Consider the following 21,783-nt stretch of genomic DNA (forward strand, 5'->3'; position numbering starts at 1 on the left):
TCTGGGTACCTAGTCATGTTGGTATTCAGGGAAATTCAGTTGTAGACAGGGTTGCCAAGAAGGCATTAAATGAAATAATAAAGGACGTTAGTTTGCCATACACCGATTTTAAACCTTTAATAAGGAAATATATTTTTAAGATGTGGCAGGACCGATGGGACGGTCTTGAACACAACAAACTCAATTCCATAAAACCCGATCTAGGCGTTCATCAATCCGGGTCGGGCAATCGCAAAGAGCAAGTGGTCATGCTAGATTTACACATGGCCATTTGCTTGTTGGTGATTCTCCACCTGAGTGTATCCCATGTGATTGCCCTTGTGGATTTTTGCCAACATCAGGCAAAATAATGTTGACTGCGCCAATATGTTTGATTTTTTCAAGACCGTTTCATCTAAAAACATTATCGATTTCTTGCGGGACATCGGTTTATTTAATAAAATCTAAATTGGATACCTTCCTTGATTTTTCAATATTTTAAATGTTTTATGGAAGTTATGTTTCTATATCTATTTTATGTCTTGGGTTCACCTTTTATGTACCTTTGTATATGTAGATAGCTGTTTGTTTTAATTTCATTATTTTATGAAGAGACTTTGATCTTGCTTTTAATATTTTCCTTGCATTAAATGTTCTTGCCGTGATATGGACCTGGTCGCCGAAACGGCAATAAACAACAACAATCAATCAATCAAAGAATTTGGAGAATTTATAATATTATAAAGCTCCTCCTCTTTAGATCCCTTTTTAATACATTTGCTTTTCAGTTCAGGTAACTTTTGCACAAAAGATATTCCAGTAGCTATTTGGTTGTCAATGCCTTGAGTACCTTGTATCATTTTCAGTACAAACCCATTTGAATCTTCAAAAGAAAAACAACTGTTTGTATATAAAGGGCCTAAATCTCTTACACTGTCTGCAAGATGCAATAGCTGGTGCACATTGAGTCATATAACATTCATCATACAGAATTTCGAAGTTTTCACAAATGTTGTACAATAATCTTTCTGCATAACATACTTTTTCATCAGTAAAACCAGTCGTCAATAAAATATGCGTAGCATTAACAAGGAGTAGCTAATGGCTGTATTGTTGATGATTTAATATTCCCTGCAGAACAATGGCCCCATAGAATAGTAAGAAAGATCTAAATTCAGATGCTTTCCAGTACTTCAGGTCTTTGTTAATAGATCTAGGGAGTCTTGATATATCAAGTGTTGGTCGCAAACTTTCATCAACAATACAGACTGAATCATTTCCTCTAAAACTATATTTAGAGAAGTCAGCTGAAAACCAAAGTCGAATGGTTTGCGGTCAGGTTTTCCGTATTATAAAATTTGTCGACCCTATTATCCTTGTGACCCATCCTTTTTTTTCATTTCATGTTCATTTTATCAGCCATTTCATGTTCATTGTCTGAATATAGCTGAAATATTGCTGCTCGGACGTTAAACCCCAACAAACAAACTAACACCTTTTATGTACCTTTTTATATGTAAATATAAATATAAATATAAAATATAAATATGTAAATATGTAAATAGCTGCTTGTTTTAATTTCATTTTTTTATGAAGAGACTTTTGATCTTGCTTTTAATATTTCCATTTCATTCAATGTTCTTGCCGTGATATGGCCCTAGTCGCCGAAACGGCATTAAAAGGTAACAATCAATCATTATACAAGCGGCCATCATTAATATCCTGCCCCGTGCAGGTCCGGGTGATAAAAGAATAGGCCTGCAGTAGCGCTAAGCTTGTCGTATAAGGCGACTAAATAGTGCTCAGAAACCTAGCCGGGGGCTAGGCGCTCTGCCCACAGAGCAACTGGGATGTGTGCCCCAGGTGGTGGAATGGGGTACCCCTGGCGTGTTACATGCTGGGGTTGTCAGGCTATAATACGGAAAACCTGACCGCAAACCATTGTGGTGCACCGTGTTGGGAAGATGCCACGTTCCTTGCACGTTAAAGAACCCTGCTGTGGTATTCGATAGGAGTAGGAACCTTTGCGCTCCGCCACAGGAGGCTAAATTGCCCGACGTTATCCATCCCCCCTTTTTCCAGTGGCAATCAAAATTTGTCGACCCTATTATCCTTGTGACCCATACTTTTTTTTCATTTCATGTTCATTTTATCATCCATTTCATATTCATTGTCTGAATATAGCTGAAATATTGCTGCTCGGACGTTAAACCCCAACAAACAAACAAACATTAATATCCTCATATGTGCCTATTGGGACATTGCGGTTGAATCTGTGTTGTAATAATCCATAGAAACCAACTTGAGAAAACAGGGCTTTTAGCTGACTGACAACTGGAATCTCCAAAAAATAATCATCTTTTTTTAAATCCTTCCTGCACACTTTATTCGGGCATTGTTTGACAGTGTCATCATCAATGGGCCGCAAGCATTAATGGCAGGAATAGTGATAAACCAATGGGTTTTTCAGATTTTTGAAAAACTGTTTATATGAATGTAAGCTAGTGCATACAATAAGGACCTGTATCATGTAATTTTACTAAGTTAGATATTTTCCAATGTAATATTTTATATTGTTTCTCTTTTCCAGCCCCGTGCAGGTCCGGGTGTTAAAAGAATAGGCCTGCAGCAGCGCTAAGCTTGTCGTAAAAGGCGACTAAGCAGTGCTCAGAACCCTAGCCGGGTCTAGGGCGCTCTGCCCACAGAGCAACTGGGATGTGTGCCCCAGATGGTGGAATGGGGTACCCCTGGCGTGTTACATGCTGGGGTTGTCAGGTTATAATACGGAAAACCTGACCGTAAACCATAGTGGTGCACCGTGTTGGGAAAGATGCCACGTTCCTCGCACGTTAAAGAACCCTACTGTGGTATTCTCCCGGAGTAGGAACCATAGGGCTCCGCCACAGGAGGCTATATTGCCCAACCCTACCCACCTCTCCCTTTTTCCAGTGGCGATCAAATATTGTTGACCCCATTGTCCTTGTGTCCCATCCATTTTTTCATATCATCATTTCATGTTCATTTTATCATCAATTGCATGTTCATCGTCTGATTATAGCTGAAATATCGCTGCTCGGACGTTAAACCCCAACAAACAAAATCTCTTTTTCAGACTATTCCAGCAAATGGTGTAAAAGAATGAGTTACCGCTGCCATTAGAAACAGAACTCGACAATGCAATTACAGAACAAGTGTCCCATTGCAGGAAAAAAACTAAGGAAGAGAATTACCATTGAACAATCTAACAGTGTGTGAATGTGTCACAGTCTTTGCCATACTAATTTCTGACTACAAGCCCAAACTGAACAATTTTAATGAACTTAAAACAGTAATTATTGGGCATTATTGCCCAATTCTGCAAGCCAACCAGCATTTTTACCAGCCAAGGCTGTCAGGCAGGTAGTCAATTTCGAAGACTGATGTGACCTGTGAACATGCAATGAGTGAATTTGCATGAAGATAGAATTTAGAAAAAAAATAAATCAAGCCAATTTTAGAATTGATATGAAGTTATTTGTTAAGTACATTTATTCCACATGACTCAGGTTATTTATTTTCTAGCTAATAGTCAAGTGATTCCTGGTCATGTTTGTACGCCTGGTCTTATTTACGCCCAGTCATGATGGCACCTGGTCAGGGAGACAAGCTGGATTTGCATATTACGCCTGTCTTTTTTTTCAGCTGGAATTATCTAATTTAAATATTACGTCTCAGTTTACGCCTGGTTTCCGCCTCATTTGACGCCAGTTTTTCACATTTGGTTATAGTGTAAGGGTTACGCCTGGATTCCTAATTTGACCCCTGGATTACGTGTCTTAGCCAGGCGGTTAATTTCATACAGGTAAGAATCACAAACTAAAAAACACTCTTATCTCACAAATTTTATATTTTATTCATCGACTTCGGGAATTTGATATAGAGATTGTTTTTTCTCTGGGTACCCAGTCATGTTGGTATTCATGGGAATTCAGTTGTAGACAGGGTTGCCAAGAAGGCATTAAATGAAATAAAGGACTTTAGTTTGCCATACACCGATTTTAAACCTTTAATTAGGAAATATATTTTAAAGATGATACAGGACAGCTGTCAGTCTGTATATTCCTAACCCACTTCGGTGTTTTAAATGCCAGAAGTATGGGCATGGAAAGGGCCAGTGTAGAGGGAAACTGTTTTGTTTCCGATGATCTGAAGAAGGACACGAGGGAATCGACTGCAAAAAAGATCCGAAATGCAGAAACTGTGAGGAAGCTCACATGTCATCATCTAAAGATTGCCCTCTTTATAAGAAAGAAAAAGATATTTTAAAGATAAAAACTGAAAACAAAATTTCATATAGTGAAGCTCGCCAGAAGTGGTCCCTTTCCAACAATTTTCTTGCATCTGGCAAAACATCTTAAAACGGCAATAAACAACAATCAATCATATTTTAAAGATGTGGCAGGACCGATGGGACGGTCTTGAACACAACAAACTCAATTCCATAAAACCCGATCTAGGCGTTCATCAATCCGGGTCGGGCAATCGCAAAGAGCAAGTGGTCATGACTAGATGCCGCATTAGACATTCTACGCCACGTTCCTCGCACGTTAAAGAACCCTGCTGTGGTATTCGATAGGAGTAGGAACCTTTGCGCTCCGCCACAGGAGGCTAAATTGCCCGACGTTACCCATCTCCCCCTTTTTTCCAGTGGCAATTAAAATTTGTCGACCCTATTATCCTTGTGACCCATCCTTTTTTTTTCATTTCATGTTCATTTTATCATCCATTTCATATTCATTGTCTGAATATAGCTGAAATATTGCTGCTCGGACGTTAAACCCCAACAAACAAACAAACATTAATATCCTCATATGTGCCTATTGGGACATTGCGGTTGAATCTGTGTTGTAATAATCCATAGAAACCAACTTGAGAAAACAGGGCTTTTAGCTGACTGACAACTGGAATCTCCAAAAAATAATCATCTTTTTTTAAATCCTTCCTGCACACTTTATTCGGGCATTGTTTGACAGTGTCATCATCAATGGGCCCCAAGCATTGATGGCAGGAATAGTGATAAACCAATGGGTTTTTCAGATTTTTGAAAAACTGTTTATATGAATGTAAGCTAGTGCATACAATATGGTTGTCAGGAAGCACCAAAGCAATGATTTGAAGTAACTGTTGTATTCCATCTCCAGTAATGTTATGATTACAGCAAAATGTTGCTAATAATAACATAAATGTCCCAATAGAAGTTTTGGCTCCAGGGTACATTGGTTCATTATCGGCATCATTATCTTGTTTAGCAGTCCAATCAGCCTCTTCCTCACTACTATCAGATGCATCAAAGTAAATATCTCGTTCATCATCTGTAATGCCCATGTCATAGGAATCAGATGATGAAACTCCAGAGGTCAAGGTTTGACAAAACCCAAACCAGGAGAATGCAAGCCAGCTCTTGACAAAGAGAGAGTTAAGGCAGTGAAAGGTAAGTCATAGAATCTATCTTGATACTGAAATCTGAAAATTCCCTGAAGGCTATTATGGAGAAATTTGATCAATATTTCCTACATTTTTAGCAGGTTGATTTATTACTAAGCCGCATAGTGAAAATAGAGTTATAGTGTGGTGAATGTAGATGGGTTGGTAAGGGCAGGCTTACAGGAAATTATTTTCTTAATACTTTTCTTTGAAACTAGTATTCACAGCCATCTGATATTTGGTATCCAGTATCTGCTGCCACATCAGGTATGAGTCTCATATAGTGGTTTCCCCCCTGTGGATCGCTATCCTTGTCGTGGTAGGGGGGCTTGCGTGTCTTAGTGATCCTAAGAGCTATGCCAGCTGGAGTTTTTTCTCCTGGTAGGGTTACCCATGCTGGAAAGGTCAAAGGTTAGAGGCCAGACTAAAGCGATCCGAACATCGACCGTGGGCCCGGTGTTTAAAATAAAAAGTGGGTTCACCTACTTGTTTGCCGTGAGTTGCAACCCGTGAGTTATTGGTGGGCGAGGAGGTCCTAGTGGATGAAGGTCGTATCTAGACTCCAGTCGTGACGTAACCCCCGTGTCATCGATGACTGGATGATCGAGGATACGGCTGTATATGCCACTCGGCTCTTAGGTCATCTAAACGGGAGATCGGATGGACCCGGTTCGATCAATCGGCTGGTCACGCCATGCCCTTCATTTGTCCACCTGCTTTACTGATGGCATTTTGTTAAATCCAATGTTTCTAAGATTTTCAAAAGCTTACAAATGGCAAATGAAGAAGGCGGTGGCTCATGGGTCAATCGAGTAGTACGCTGTCTATGCACCATTGATAGATACGCTCTGTTCGAGTATGTCGTCTCTGGAATCCCTGATGCTATCTGCTGGAAATCCGTAGAGTCCTAGCATCGCCCGTGTTGGCACTCGGTGGCGGGTGGGGAACAGAGACGATGAAACTTACTAAAACTTAACATGGCGACAAAAAACAACGGGGAGTCCAATGTTTCTTATTCAAAAAAACGAAAAAGTGATGTCTGCAATTCTTCTGACGAAAGTGATAAAAACTGGCCAAGATTTATTGTAATTTCTGCAAAAGATAAAGACAAAATTGTTAATGACCTTTCTCCTTTTTTAATACAGAAAACTATCAAGGGTGTAGCTGGTGATGTTAAAGATACAAAGAAAATAAGATCAGGAATTTTAATTGAATGCCTCAGACCTGGCCAATCATCAAATTTGTTAAAATTAACCAGGATTGGTGACCTTGATGTGGTTTCATCTGCACACAAGTCACTAAATCAGTCACAGGGTGTCCTTAAATACCGGGGTCGAGACCTCGACTGATGAAGAGATCTGTGAGGAACTGAAATCACAAGGCGTTAAGTCAGTGAAAAGATTTACTTCTCGACGTGCAGATGCAACCACACCAATGAGAACAATCCTGTTAACATTTAGTTCCACTTCAGTGCCATCTCATGTCTACATTGGTCCATACAGGACAGCTGTCAGTCTGTATATTCCTAACCCACTTCGGTGTTTTAAATGCCAGAAGTTTGGGCATGGAAAGGGCCAGTGTAGAGGAAAACTGTTTTGTTTCCGATGCTCTGAAGAAGGACACGAGGGAATCGACTGCAGAAAAGATCTGAAATGCAGAAACTGTGAGGAAGCTCACATGTCATCATCTAAAGATTGCCCTCTTTATAAGAAAGAAAAAGATATTTTAAAGATAAAAACTGAAAACAAAATTTCATATAGTGAAGCTCGCCAGAAGTGGTCCCTTTCCAACAATTTTCTTGCATCTGGCAAAACATCTTATGCTAGTGTTGCAAAGCGTGCTTGTCTGTCCTCGACTGTTGAGGTGCAGACGATCATGAGTTGGAAAGAGGATATCAATGGTCTTGCCAAACTGCCCACTGAGGTATCCACCAAAATAATGAAACCATCCAAAAAATGTTTAGAGGAAATTAAAAAGGCCAGAGCTAAGAAATCTCACCAATGTTCCCAGACTCAGTCATCCCAAAATTCCGGATCATCTTCAAAATCATCTCCATCATCACAACAGTCATCGTCTTCCAAATCTCAACAGAAGAATGTCCAACCCCCAAAAAAGTTGGGGAATTTCCGTGTAGAGGACTTGGAGAAATCCAAGCCTAGGCGACAGATTGTGTCGCCTGTGGTGTCGGACTCGGATTCCGAATCTGACATGGAAACAACAGATCATGGACTTTGTCCAGGTGAAAACTGGCTGGGTCCCGACCTTGATCAGATTGACCAAACAGATCCTGTTGCCATGAAAAAATACAAGGAGCAGCGCGCTCAGTCAATTCGAATTGACCTTAATGGTGGCACTCGTACTAGAAGGTCATCGAGTCGTGGTCGCGGATCCAAGTCAGAGAAAATATCCCCCATTCGTCACCCATAAAAATGGCCAAATTACTTCAATGGAATTGTCGAGGTTTAAAGGCTAATATTTTGGAATTAACTCTTCTTGTTCAGTCTATTTTACCAGTTGCATTATGTCTCCAGGAGACTCATTTAAAAGAAACGGATCAAATTTCCGTAAAAGGATATACAATGTATAGTACATTTGCTGAGGCAAATGAACGAGCTGCTGGTGGATCTACCATTTTTATTAGGGACAGAGTAATACATAGTTCAGTTCCTTTAACTATCGATCTACAAGCAGTGGCCGTTCGGTTATCCCTTGATAAAACCATAACCGTTTGTTCCATTTACATTCCCCCAAATTCAATTTTGTGCAGAAATAAATTAGTTGATGTGGTTAAGCAGTTGCCCAAACCATTTATTATTTTGGGTGACTTTAATGCTCATAATCCTTTATGGGGAAGTAATCATACGAATGATAAAGGTAAAAAAGTTGAGGAGCTCCTTCAGCAAGAAGATTTGTGCATATTTAATGACGGATCTTCAACGTTCCTTCATTCAGGCAATGGATCGTATTCTTCTATTGATTTAAGCATTTGTGATCCTCTCGTACTTTCAGAGTTTACATGGCGAGTTCATGATGACTTGTGCGGGAGTGATCATTTTCCAATTATTTTGGAGCATTTATCCTCCAAAACGGAGGAACGTCAACCTCGTTTTAAACTTGAGAAAGCAGATTGGGCTTCATTTGAAGCCCACTGTCTTGAAGAATTACGATTAGAAACGATGAAGGATGTTGAAGATCCCATTTTATTATTTAATGAAAGACTGACATCAATTGCTAATAAAACAATACCTAAAACCTCGACAAATCCAAAAAGGCCTAGTAAACCATTGTTTACTGATGAGTGCGACAAAGCGATCGAAGAACGCAACAAGGCCCATCGCCGGTTTGACAAAACTCCTACACCAGCAAATCTGTCAAACTTCCGAATATTTCGAGCAAAAGCTCGACGTACATGGAAACAAGCCAGACGAACCTCTTGGAAAAATTTTGTTTCTAGTATTAAATCTCATACTCCCCTCATTAAAGTATGGAATTTTATTAGAAAAGTAAAAGGACAAAATTCGAATTCTTCAGTGAAACACCTTAAAGTTGGTAATACCACTCTAACCACCGAAAAAGATATCGCCAATAAGCTAGCTGAAACATTCGCTAAACATTCATCCTCAACTAACTACAAACCGGATTTTCAAAAAATTAAATCATCTGCAGAAAAGACAAAATTAAACTTCAAGTCAAATAACGCTGAATCCTACAACTCTCAATTTTCTATAGAGGAACTAAAATCGTCACTGGCTAAAGTCCACGATACAGCTAGTGGGCTAGATAATATTCACTATCAACTTTTGAAACATCTTCCTGATCCATCTCTACATACACTTCTTGCGTTAATGAACGAGATATGGACTTCTGGTAACGTTCCGTCCATCTGGAAAACGGCTTCAGTTGTCCCTATTCCAAAACCAGGAAAGGATCATACGGATCCTTCAAATTATCGCCCGATCGCATTGACAAGCTGCGTCTGCAAGACTATGGAACGAATGGTCAATGATCGCCTTGTGTGGTTCCTTGAGAAGCACAACTTACTCACTAATATTCAGTGTGGTTTTAGGCAAGGCAGAAGTACTCTTGACCATTTAGTCCGGTTTGAAACGCTCATCAGAAATGCATTTGCTAAAAAAGAACATGTTGTGTCGGTCTTTTTCGATTTAGAAAAAGCCTATGACACGACGTGGAAATATGGTATTTTAAAAGATATATTTGATATGGGGTTGAAAGGAAGACTTCCTCTGTTCTTGTCTAATTTTTTGTCAGATCGTCATTTTAATGTGAGGGTAAATTCGACTTTTTCTGAGGAGAAGGAACAGGAAATGGGTGTTCCTCAGGGAAGTATTCTTTCTGTCACTCTCTTCAGTATTAAAATTAATAGTTTAGCCCAAGTTTTGAAGGACAATATTGACGGTTCCTTGTATGTAGACGACTTTTTGATCTGCTACAGGGGACAAAATATGAGTACTATTGAAAGGCAGTTACAACTTTGCCTCAAAAGAATTGAGCAATGGGCTTTGGAGAATGGGTTTAAGTTTTCTACATCTAAAACTGTTGGTATGCACTTTTGTCGAAAGCGAAAGCTGCATCCGGACCCAGATCTCTTTCTTTATGGTAATAAAATCAAAATAGTAGAAGAAACAAAATTCCTTGGATTACTTTTTGATAGTAAACTTTCTTTTCTTCCCCATATCAAATTACTTAAATCTAGGTGTCTTAAGGCACTAGATATTTTAAAAATGGTGTCCAGTACCGATTGGGGTGCTGATACCTCAATTTTATTAAATTTATATAGGTCTTTGGTTAGGTCTAAACTTGATTATGGATCTATTGTTTATGGTTCCGCCAAAAAATCTTACCTTAAAATTTTAGACGCTGTTCACCACCAGGGGTTGCGACTTTGCCTTGGTGCCTTCAGAACCTCTCCTATTGAGAGCCTTTATGCCGAGGCAAATGAACCATCCCTTGGAGACAGACGTTTGAAATTAGGTCTTCAATATGTAAGTAAACTTATGGCCTACCCAGATAGCCCTGCCTACGACTGTGTCATTAATCCTATTTATGTCGACATTTATCGAAAACATGAAAGCAAAACCCCTCCTTTTGGAATTCGAATAAAACCTCATTTGGAAGCAATTCATCTAGAGACCAATGCAGTGACACCTGTTGTTACTTCGAAATGCCCTCCATGGGAGCTTCCACATCCTTCTTTCATTTTTGATCTGCGTGAATATAAAAAGTCCGATACCAATCCTTTATTTTTTCAACAAAAATTTTCTGAAATTAAAGCAAATTATCCGGATTTTTCGACGGTGTATACAGATGGCTCAAAAGATGGCGATAGCGTTGCATGTGCTGCTGTCCATGGTGACAGAACTGTAACTGAACGGTTGCCATCGAGCGCTTCCATATTCACAGCTGAAGCTCGAGCCATATTGTTAGCACTTAAATTGATTACTCAATCTAATCTGTCACAGTTTATTATTTGTTCTGACTCTTTGAGCTGTCTTTCGGCAATTAAGAATCACAAACTGAAAAACACTCTTATTTTACAAATTTTGTATTTTATTCATCGACTTCGGGAATTTGAAAAAGAGATTGTTTTTCTCTGGGTACCCAGTCATGTTGGTATTTTTAGGGGAATTCAGTTGTAGACAGGGTTGCCAAAAAGGCATTAAATGAAATAATAAAGGACGTTAGTTTGCCATACACCGATTTTAAACCTTTAATAAGGAAATATATTTTAAAGATGTGGCAGGACCGATGGGACGGTCTTGAACACAACAAACTCAATTCCATAAAACCCGATCTAGGCGTTCATCAATCCGGGTCGGGCAATTGCAAAGAGCTAGTGGTCATGACTAGATGCCGCATTGGACATTCTAGATTTACACGGCCATTTGCTTGTTGGTGATCCTCCACCTGAGTGTATCCCATGTGATTGCCCTTTCTCTATCAAACATGTTCTTCTAGATTGTGTGGATTTTGCCAACACCAGGCAAAATTATTTTGACTGCGCCAATATATTTGATTTGTTCAAGACCGTTTCATCTAAAAACATTATCGATTTCTTGTGGGACATCGGTTTATTTAATAAAATCTAAATTGGATACGTTCCTTAGTTTTTCAATATTTTAAATGTTTTATCGAATTTATGTTTCTATAAGTATTTTATGTCTTAGGTTCACCTTTTATGTACCTTTTTATATGTAAATAGCTGCTTGTTTTAATTTCTTTTTTTTATGAAGAGACTTTGATCTTGCTTTTAATATTTCCATTTCATTCAATGTTCTTGCCGTGATATGGCCCTAGTCGCCGAAACGGCATTAAAAGGTAACAATCAATCAATCAGTCAATCAATCGTTTTAAACTTGAGAAAGCAGATTGGGCTTCATTTGAAGCCCACTGTCTTGAAGAATTACGATTAGAAACGATGAAGGATGTTGAAGATCCCATTTTATTATTTAATGAAAGACTGACATCAATTGCTAATAAAACAATACCTAAAACCTCGACAAATCCAAAAAGGCCTAGTAAACCATTGTTTACTGATGAGTGCGACAAAGCGATCGAAGAACGCAACAAGGCCCATCGCCGGTTTGACAAAACTCCTACACCAGCAAATCTGTCAAACTTCCGAATATTTCGAGCAAAAGCTCGACGTACATGGAAACAAGCCAGACGAACCTCTTGGAAAAATTTTGTTTCTAGTATTAAATCTCATACTCCCCTCATTAAAGTATGGAATTTTATTAGAAAAGTAAAAGGAAAAAATTCGAATTCTTCAGTGAAACACCTTAAAGTTTTAATTTCATTATTTTATGAAGATACTTTGATCTTGCTTTTAATGTTTTCCTTGCATTAAATGTTCTTGCCGTGATATGGCCCTTGTCGCCGAAACGGCAATAAACAACAACAATCAATCAATTTTTGAAACATCTTCCTGATCCATCTCTACATACACTTCTTGCGTTAATGAACGAGATATGGACTTCTGGTAACGTTCCGTCCATCTGGAAAACGGCTTCAGTAGTCCCTATTCCAAAACCAGGAAAAGATCATACGGATCCTTCAAATCCACCTGAGTTTATCCCATGTGATTGCCCTTTCTCTATCAAACATGTTCTTCTAGATTGTGTGGATTTTGCCAACATCAGGCAAAATTATTTTGACTGCGCCAATATGTTTGATTTGTTCAAGACCGTTTCATCTAAAAACATTATCGATTTCTTGCGGGACATCGGTTTATTTTATAGTGTTATTAAAGGGGTATTTTCATACGAAGCCTGTATTATGTCCGAGGCAGTGGTATTGAGTCGAGGTCAGCTGTATAGGCCCGAGGCAACGCCGAGGGTCTATACAGATGATCGAGACCCAATACGACTGTACGAGGACATAATACAGGCTTCGTATGAAAATACCCATTTCATGACACCTTTATTGACTGATTACTTAAAATGACTGCCATTAGTTCGTATTTATTCGTACAGAGGACATAATACAGGCTTTGTATGAAAATACCCATTTCATGACACCTATATTAACTGATAACTTAAAATGACTGCCATTAGTTCTTATTCATTCGTACAGGTTTTGATTCGTATAGCGCTTATTCCATATCCCGTCTTTTTATTTGTATGGCAAACCCTACCGGTGCACCTGCTCCATACTCCCAGTTTTTAGTGGTGTCCGATTCGTTCATTTAATTTTTCAGTTTCTTGTGTGTTTTTGGTTTCAGTTCTTCGTGTTTGATGTTTGTTGTTTGTCTGTTTTCCTGATGTCGTATGTGTCCTTGGATTTTGAGTTACGAATGACAGATACAGCTTCCGTTACCTTTGTCTTACTGTAATACTATCTAAATGAAAACAATTGTACAGTAAAGTTTTACTTTTGGCAAATAACATGAAAAATATCAATAACATTGTTGGTCAAATATAATTTCAAAATTCCTGGCTGCTATTATCATCATAAGCATGTTTCCTTTTACCACTATAAATGTTTAAGTTTATAATTCCACCACTGATTGTTGCCCCACAAAATAAGGAGAATGGATTAGATTCCTTCCTTTGAGCAAGCTGCATAGTATTTGACTGGGAGGAAGATATTGGTATTTCAGGTTTCCTACAAGAATAAATGTCATTTGATGAGAGTTCCCTTGGACATGTTGATATTGGCAAAAGTTTACTTGACGATCTAGATGGGTTTTCATCATTTTCCCTCATAACAATTATTGACTCATCAGAGACGGTTTCAGATTCGCAAGTGTTCTCATTTTCCTTTGCATCCTGAATATTATCATTTACCTTTGGCTTCGGTATGTTCGGAAGAAAAGTGCTTGACAAGATGTTAGAAACATTTTTCTGTTTTTTTATATTTGGGGCAGAATAGTCTGTTAATGTTTGAATACTCTTCCAGCCCCCGAGCTGGGCGACTTCAGTATTTGGAATGTCAGCATCTAAGAGGGTAGTTGCGAAGGTTTTACGTGTTGAATGGTTAGTTTTTCTGCCTTCTAGTTCTCCTAGATTAGCCATAGCTCTCATCATTTTACCGATGGTGTTCCTTCCTAGTGGTAAGTGAGTACCAAACTGACGATTTTGGGTTTTGTAATGGGTGCAAATAAAATCTTGCATTTGGGTTAGTCTTAACGTCATCAGGCATGTGATTAACATAGGTCTTGTACATTTCTACTGGACAATTCCCATTGTCGGGCTGTGAAAACATCTTTGGTGTCACTCTTCTGTAGTCACCACTTTTTGCACCACTTCTTGTTTTGGTACTGCGCTCTAGAAAATATAATGTATGAAAAATAAATTTCGGTAAATTGCCTTCATATTTGACACAATTCATATATGGCCATGGTACAGCTGTATTGGATCTCGATAAGTTGTATAGGCCCTCGGCATTGCCTCGGGCCTATACAACTTACCTCGATCAAATGAAACTGTTATTTATTTTTTTTTATAAAAAAGGTGTTTTTCTATTAAGTGTAGTTAATCCTTACCCTATTTTGGTGTGCTTTTCGGAAACTTTGGTTTATACAGTTCTATTTGTATATTTTGGCCCTTCATTATCTTTCGTGAACGCAATTGAGGAGACTATGAGTCGAAACATGTGTCATGTGTGACTTAATTAATTCACCTCGCTCGATCTTTGATGACTTGCATTACATTTGTATACCCTCAAGTTCATATTTGACATAATTACATAACAATGCATAAGGCCATGATACAGCTATATTGGATCTCGTTAAGTTATATAGGCCCTCGGCGTTGCCTCAGGCATATACAACTTACCTTGATCCAATGAAACTGTTTTTTTCTCTCTAAGCAATTATTTCTACTATAATTATTACCAGTGAATTCAACATATTCAGTTCCTTTGGAGTCCTTCTTTAGTTCTAAATCCCCATTGAGCAGATTAACATGATCCTGGCGACCACGGAAGTTAAAGAAAATACCATTGTTCATCCATACAGTGTTAAGCAAGGACTGTGGATTACCTGAAAAAAGATTATACATATAACTTGAATTTGTTTATCTAAAAAAATCCTTATCTAGTCATATTGGGCCTTGGTCAGTTGTACATGCATAGGCCCTCGGCATTGCCTCGTACCTATACTCCTGACCAACAATATGATTAAACAAGGAAATGTGTCACGACAGTGAAACCCTGCTCGCAGCTTGGTTCGAAACAGGTGAACCTGCGACGGACGAAGCAACAGACGGACGGATGGATGAACGAACAGACCAAAAAACTATATATACCCCAACAAAGTTAAAAAGTTTTAGTATAAAGAAACAGTTCCAGCTTGTTGGTTTTACATGTACCTCGGCAAAATATACATACATCGTAGCTAATCTCAGCGATTCTGCAGGTCATCGGAAAGACAAATCTGGTAAAAATTAGCTCGGTCCGGTAAAAAAATCTCAATTTTTTTCAATGAAATGTACAGGATTACCTGCCCTATGTCCGGTAAAAGTGAATATACCTTTGGAATCACTGTAATCTTTTTAGATGTCACATGCAAGATTATATTCTTTTTTCATTCAGCAACAGTGAAGAATCGTGACGGAACATATAAAATAAAAGACTTACTTCCACCAAGTATCTGTTTTTCATATAACATCAAGACTTCAGCTTCATCGATGGGATTTGCTTTATTTCTTTAACTGCCTTTCCCTGCTCCTTTGAGTTGCTTTCTTTTAGACTCAAGAACAGCTCTCGAATGACTGAAAATCTTGTCTGTCTTTATATCAATATCGACTTTACAGTTTCTTAGATGACGGTCTAAGCTGTTTTTAATGCTAGTGATGCTATCTGGCTCATATTCAGAACCATCCTTCTTTCGTACACTTGTAATTATAAATTTACAAATTAAATAAATATGATATAATTTAAAAGATTGACAGAATGTTCCAGCGACAATCAGTAAGAGGACGTAGACGTAGTTTATTCCAAAAAGCACTTGCAAAACAACATACAATCCTGGGATTCCATTCAAGGGATTGTGTCAAATCACCAGACCTGATAAATGTTTTCGGTACTAATGAACATAGGACATAAAAAAAAACACATTTCTCTATGAGCCTGTCACAAAGATGTCATACTGCAGACTGTATTACTAATGGATGCACGTAACATTTATAGTGTTAAAATCGAACCGGTTTTGAAAAATTTGGCCTCGACAAGAAGCACCTACGGCTTATATGGGGGTTCTTTTACATGCACATGGCATGACCTTTCCCTCTACATGGAAACTCGATTTAACGTCTCATACGAAGGACTCAAATGCATACTGTACATGCATACCTAGGTAAAATCTAGACAGGAGGGAGTCCAGTTCGATAGCTGGTATGTCTGTCACGTCCCGCAGCTCATCATTACTAAAACACCAATCAGTAAATATCCTCAAGTCAGATTTTGTTTTATAGTTTGTATTTTTGTTCATGTTATCCCTCAAGAACTGGTCAGTATCGTCATCTGTGACAGGCATGAAGCGTCCCCGTTGTTGTCCAGTTGGTACATCATTCTCTTTGTCATTTATGTCATCCTTTTCAGCTCCGGAATCACTAACATTATTGACAGGATTAGTAATGTCAACAGCCTCGAACTGTGCCTGTGCCTGTGGCAGTGGGACATCAATCTCGTATATGGTACACCCTTCTTCAGATTCCCCGGCGAGAGCCGATGCCAGTGCTAACATTTCATCATTTTCTGCCAATGTTTCATATCTCATGATATCATGTGCTAATACCTCCAGCATATCCTCGCCGCTCTTTGCTTTTCGATCTGACATTCTTTCTGGTGCGGCCATGTTCATTGTTTGTTTATCGTCTGCAAAACTATAGTCTGTTACAGAAAATTACACTTGACTATAGTTCATTTCGTATTTGTACGTTTCCGGAAATAGCCGAATTTGCCCGACTTTAATACAGGACATTGCCCTGTATTAAAATTTTTAATACAGGGCATTGCCCTGTATAAATGCGGGTGTAATAAATCCATGCAACTTCCTGTTATATTAAATGGGCAATTTGCACTGTATTTTAAGTAATCAGTTAATAAAATAAAATCTAAATTGGATACCTTCCTTGAGTTTTCAATATTTTAAATGTTTTATCGAAGTTATGTTTCTGTATGTATTTTATGTCTTAGGTTCACCTTTTATGTACCTTTTTATATGTAAATAGCTGTTCGTTTTAATTTCATTATTTTTTTTCAAGGCAGAAGTACTCTTGACCATCTTGCTTTTAATGTTTTCCTTGCATTAAATGTTCTTGCCGTGATATGGCCCTGGTCGCCGAAACGGCAATAAACAACAACAATCAATCAATCAATCAACAACTTACTCACTAATATTCAGTGTGGTTTTAGGCAAGGCAGAAATACTCTTGACCATTTAGTCCGGTTTGAAACGCTCATCAGAAATGCATTTGCTAAAAATGAACATGTTGTGTCGGTCTTTTTCGATTTAGAAAAAGCCTATGACACGACATGGAAATATGGTATTTTAAAAGATATATTTGATATGGGGTTGAAAGGAAGGCTTCCTCTGTTCTTGTCTAATTTTTTGTCAGATCGTCATTTTAATGTGAGGATAAATTCGACTTTTTCTGAGGAGAAGGAACAGGAAATGGGAGTTCCTCAGGGAAGTATTCTTTCTGTCACTCTCTTCAGTATTAAAATTAATAGTTTAGCCCAAGTTTTGAAGGACAATATTGACGGTTCCTTGTATGTAGATGACTTTTTGATCTGCTACAGGGGACAAAATATGAGTAATATTGAAAGACAGTTACAACTTTGCCTCAAAAGAATTGCGAAATGGGCTTTGGAGAATGGGTTTAAGTTTTCTACATCTAAAGCTGTTTGTATGCACTTTTGTCGAAAGCGAAAGCTGCATCCGGACCCAGATCTCTTTCTTTATGGTAATAAAATCAAAATAGTAGAAGAAACAAAATTCCTTGGATTACTTTTTGATAGTAAACTTTCTTTTCTTCCCCATATCAAATTACTTAAATTTATGTGTCTTAAGGGACTAGATATTTTAAAAATGGTGTCCAGTACCGATTGGGGTGCTGATACCTCAATTTTATTAAATTTATACAGATCTTTGGTTAGGTCTAAACTGGATTATGGATCTATTGTTTATGGTTCCGCCAAAAAATCTTACCTTAAAATTTTAGACGCTGTTCACCACCAGGGGTTGCGACTTTGCCTTGGTGCCTTCAGAACCTCTCCTATAGAGAGCCTTTATGCCGAGGCAAATGAACCATCCCTTGGAGACAGACGTTTGAAATTAGGTCTTCAATATGTAAGTAAACTTATGGCCTACCCAGATAGCCCTGCCTACGACTGTGTCATTAATCCTATTTATGTCGACATTTATCGAAAACATGAAAGCAAAACCCCTCCTTTTGGAATTCGAATAAAACCTCATTTGGAAGCAATTCATCTGGAGACCAATGCAGTGACACCTGTTGTTACTTCGAAATGCCCTCCATGGGAGCTTCCACATCCTTCTTTCATTTTTGATCTGCGTGAATATAAAAAGTCCGATACCAATCCTTTATTTTTACAACAAAAATTTTCTGAAATTAAAGCAAATTATCCGGATTTTTCGATGGTGTATACAGATGGCTCAAAAGATGGCGATAGCGTTGCATGTGCTGCTGTCAATGGTGACAGAACTGTAACTGAACGGTTGCCATCGAGCGCTTCCATATTCATAGCTGAAACTCGAGCCATATTGTTAGCACTTAAATTGATTACTCAATCTAATCTGTCACAGTTTATTATTTGTTCTGACTCTTTGAGCTGTCTTTTGGCAATTAAGAATCACAAACTGAAAAACACTCTTATTTTACAAATTTTATATTGTATTCATCGACTTCGGGTATTTGATAAAGAGATTGTTTTTCTCTGGGTACCCAGTCATGTTGGTATTCAGGGGAAATCGGATGTAGACAGGGTTGCCAAGAAGGCATTTACTGAAATACTAAAGGACGTTAGTTTGCCATACACCGATTGTAAACCTTTAATCAGGAAATATATTTTGAAGATGTGGCAGGACCGATGGGACGGTCTTGAACACAACAAATTCAATTCTATAAAATCTGATCTAGGCGTTCATCAATCCGGATCGGGCAATCGCAAAGAGCAAGTGGTCATGACTAGATGTCGCATTGGACATTATAGATTTACACATGGCCATTTGCTTGTTGGTGATCCTCGACCTGAGTGTATCCCATGTGATTGCCCTTTCTCTATCAAACATGTTCTAGATTGTGTGGATTTTGCCAACACCAGGCAAAATTATTTTGACTGCGACTATATGCTTGATTTCTTTAAGACTGTTTCATCTCGAAACATTATCGATTTCTTACGGGACATCGGTTTATTTAATAAAATCAAAATTTGATACCTTTCTTCATTTTTTAATATTTTATATGTTTTATGATAGTAATGTTTCTTAGTGTATTTTATGTCTTAGATTTAACTTTTGCGTACCTTTTTATACCTAAATAGCATTTTGTTTTAATTTTATGATTTTATGAAGAGACTTTGATCTTGATTTTAATATTTTCCTTACATTAAATGTTCTTGCCGTGATATGGCCCTGGTGGCCGAAACGGCATTAAACAACAACAATCAATCAATCAGTCAATATTTTGTTGATTCGTGAATCAAATTTCAAGTTCATAGGGGGTGTCGATTTCAGGTTGATTCAGAATTTCAATTTTATTAATCCAAGCAGTAAAACCAATTTAATATACAGGTGTGGACAATTTTTTCTCCTGAAATCTTGGGTTCCTCCTAGGAAACAATACAAACTAGACATTGTCCCTAACAGGATTGATACCCTTCTTACCTCAAAAAGCCTGTTGAGCCCTTTACACAGGGGGACCAATATTGGACACAATTTTATGGTGGATTAAGTATGCACTTGTTGACACACAATTTGCTGCTATTTCTTGTTACCCGACTCCAAATCGCAAAAAGATTTAAGGTGTATATATTTTTACCCAAACGCTAATTGTTGAAAATATGCACATCCCTATATGGTAATTGAACTCGCCATCAAGTTTCATAACAATCTTGCAAGTTGTTGAGGAGGAGTTGCGGAAAGTGTGTACATTCCCAATATGGTTATATTACCTCCTACCAAGTTTCAAAACAATGCTGCAAGCTGCTCAAGAAATAGTTACAGACTGAAACCTATATACCCCCAAACTTTGTTTGAGGGGTGTATAAAAACTAATGAGTGTGCACAGAAAAGAGCAGCACAACATGTGCTTATTCCAATAGAAACAATATATACTAAATATCAGTGAGATGGAATCCATCTCTGTGGGCACTGCTGTGGTTAATATCCTGTACATCAGCTGCTGGCAAGCACAACACGTTTAATTTATCATGCAAAACTCATTACAGCCAAGACACATTTCAGATATGCAAAAATCATTAATATAACTTGTTGTCAAAGTTTAAGATCAAAGGTCACCAATCATGGTATGATACATTGTCTTGAGCTGATCTACTCTTCAAACAATTGTCAATTTATGGTCTATTTTCACAAATACAAATATTCGACCCCTAATTGCAACCATACGAAAAAAACTAAGTCATTTTTTTTAGTTTTGCACTACATCAAATCTTACCTATTTAGTACATGACATTACTACCCTAAATCCAGTCCACTGGAATTGTAGTCACCAATTATTTCTAATGCTGGTAATGTTGATGGTATAATGTATTGTCATTCTTGATATGTCATGAGCTAGCTTTCAGTAACTGTGAGCATTCTTTAATTGGATATCTCATTTTGTCTGTATGTTGTATGTGAAGGTATTCCATGAAAGAGAATTGGATATTTCATGGTGTGTTTATCTGTTTTTCAGTTAAATTTTCACCTTATATTAAAGGGGGATGATTAAAGCCTTATAAAACTAGTTTAACCCCACTACATGTACCTGTCCAGTCAGGAGATGTTGGTCAATATTGAGTTTTGGAGTCATTATTTGACTTTTTAGTTATTTTGAAGAAGTGTGATCGTTCTGTTACCATGGATTTTATAACTTATGTTGTAGGGGCCTTTCAGGTGTGTTTACACTTATTGAAGACCTTTTGGTGATCTACTATATATTACTTTTATAAAGGATATATAATGCATCTATTGTGTTTCACCATATCTGTTCCTTTCTCTATTCACACCAAATATCAAAAACCCATGCAAAAAGACAAATAAGTTACAGCCCCGACATGAATCTGTCCTCCCAAAATCATTTACTTGACCTTGATGTCAAAGTTCATATTCCACAAACCATGATATATGACCCATAATTTTGAGCTAATCTACCCTCCTGAAAAATATCAAAAGCCTACACCAAGACAAAAAAATTACAGCCTGGAGACAATTTTTTTACAGACGGACAGACTGACCAATCTAGGGTGTCTACCACCTTTTGTGGCAGGAACCTAAGAAATAATTGACAAAACGCTATTTCATAAGAGTATTTATAGATAAATTGCATGACACAAACAGGTAATTTTAACAAAACATAGAATTTGGTATGCTTAAATTAATAATACAAACATATTGGATTTCTTAAATTATTAAATTTCTTACAGTCCCTGAACCAATTTGTGCAACGATTTGACAGATCAATGACCGCTGACTAATTGTTGAGGGAGCGATAACCGATGAACGATCCAATTGCAGTTTTGTCATGTAAAATGACAGATGATCTGTTAAAAAACAAAAGAAATGTAAAAAAAAAGTATCAATTGATGTTAAAATCTACAGCATTATGTTAATATGTGTAAAATTGAGAAATGAGA

At 37.8% G+C, this 21,783-nt stretch overlaps 2 pseudogenes across 1 annotated transcript; both read right to left on the reverse strand.

Annotated features, from left to right (window-relative positions):
• Positions 1–668: 668 nt before the first annotated feature.
• LOC148597430 (uncharacterized) lies at positions 669–5,726 on the reverse strand (annotated as a pseudogene).
• Positions 5,727–13,314: 7,588 nt separating this feature from the next.
• LOC148597431 (uncharacterized) lies at positions 13,315–17,004 on the reverse strand (annotated as a pseudogene). Its single transcript, XR_015919156.1, has 4 exons — positions 16,249–17,004; positions 15,541–15,792; positions 14,798–14,944; positions 13,315–14,228 (listed from the first exon to the last, which is right to left on the reverse strand). The product of XR_015919156.1 is annotated as an uncharacterized LOC148597431 (transcript).
• Positions 17,005–21,783: the final 4,779 nt, after the last annotated feature.

Source organism: Perna viridis, chromosome 15 (genome assembly GCF_037379345.1).
Source record: "Perna viridis isolate PV_CMFRI_1.1 ecotype Kerala chromosome 15, ASM3737934v1, whole genome shotgun sequence".
NCBI classification, from domain to species: Eukaryota; Metazoa; Mollusca; class Bivalvia; order Mytilida; family Mytilidae; genus Perna; species Perna viridis.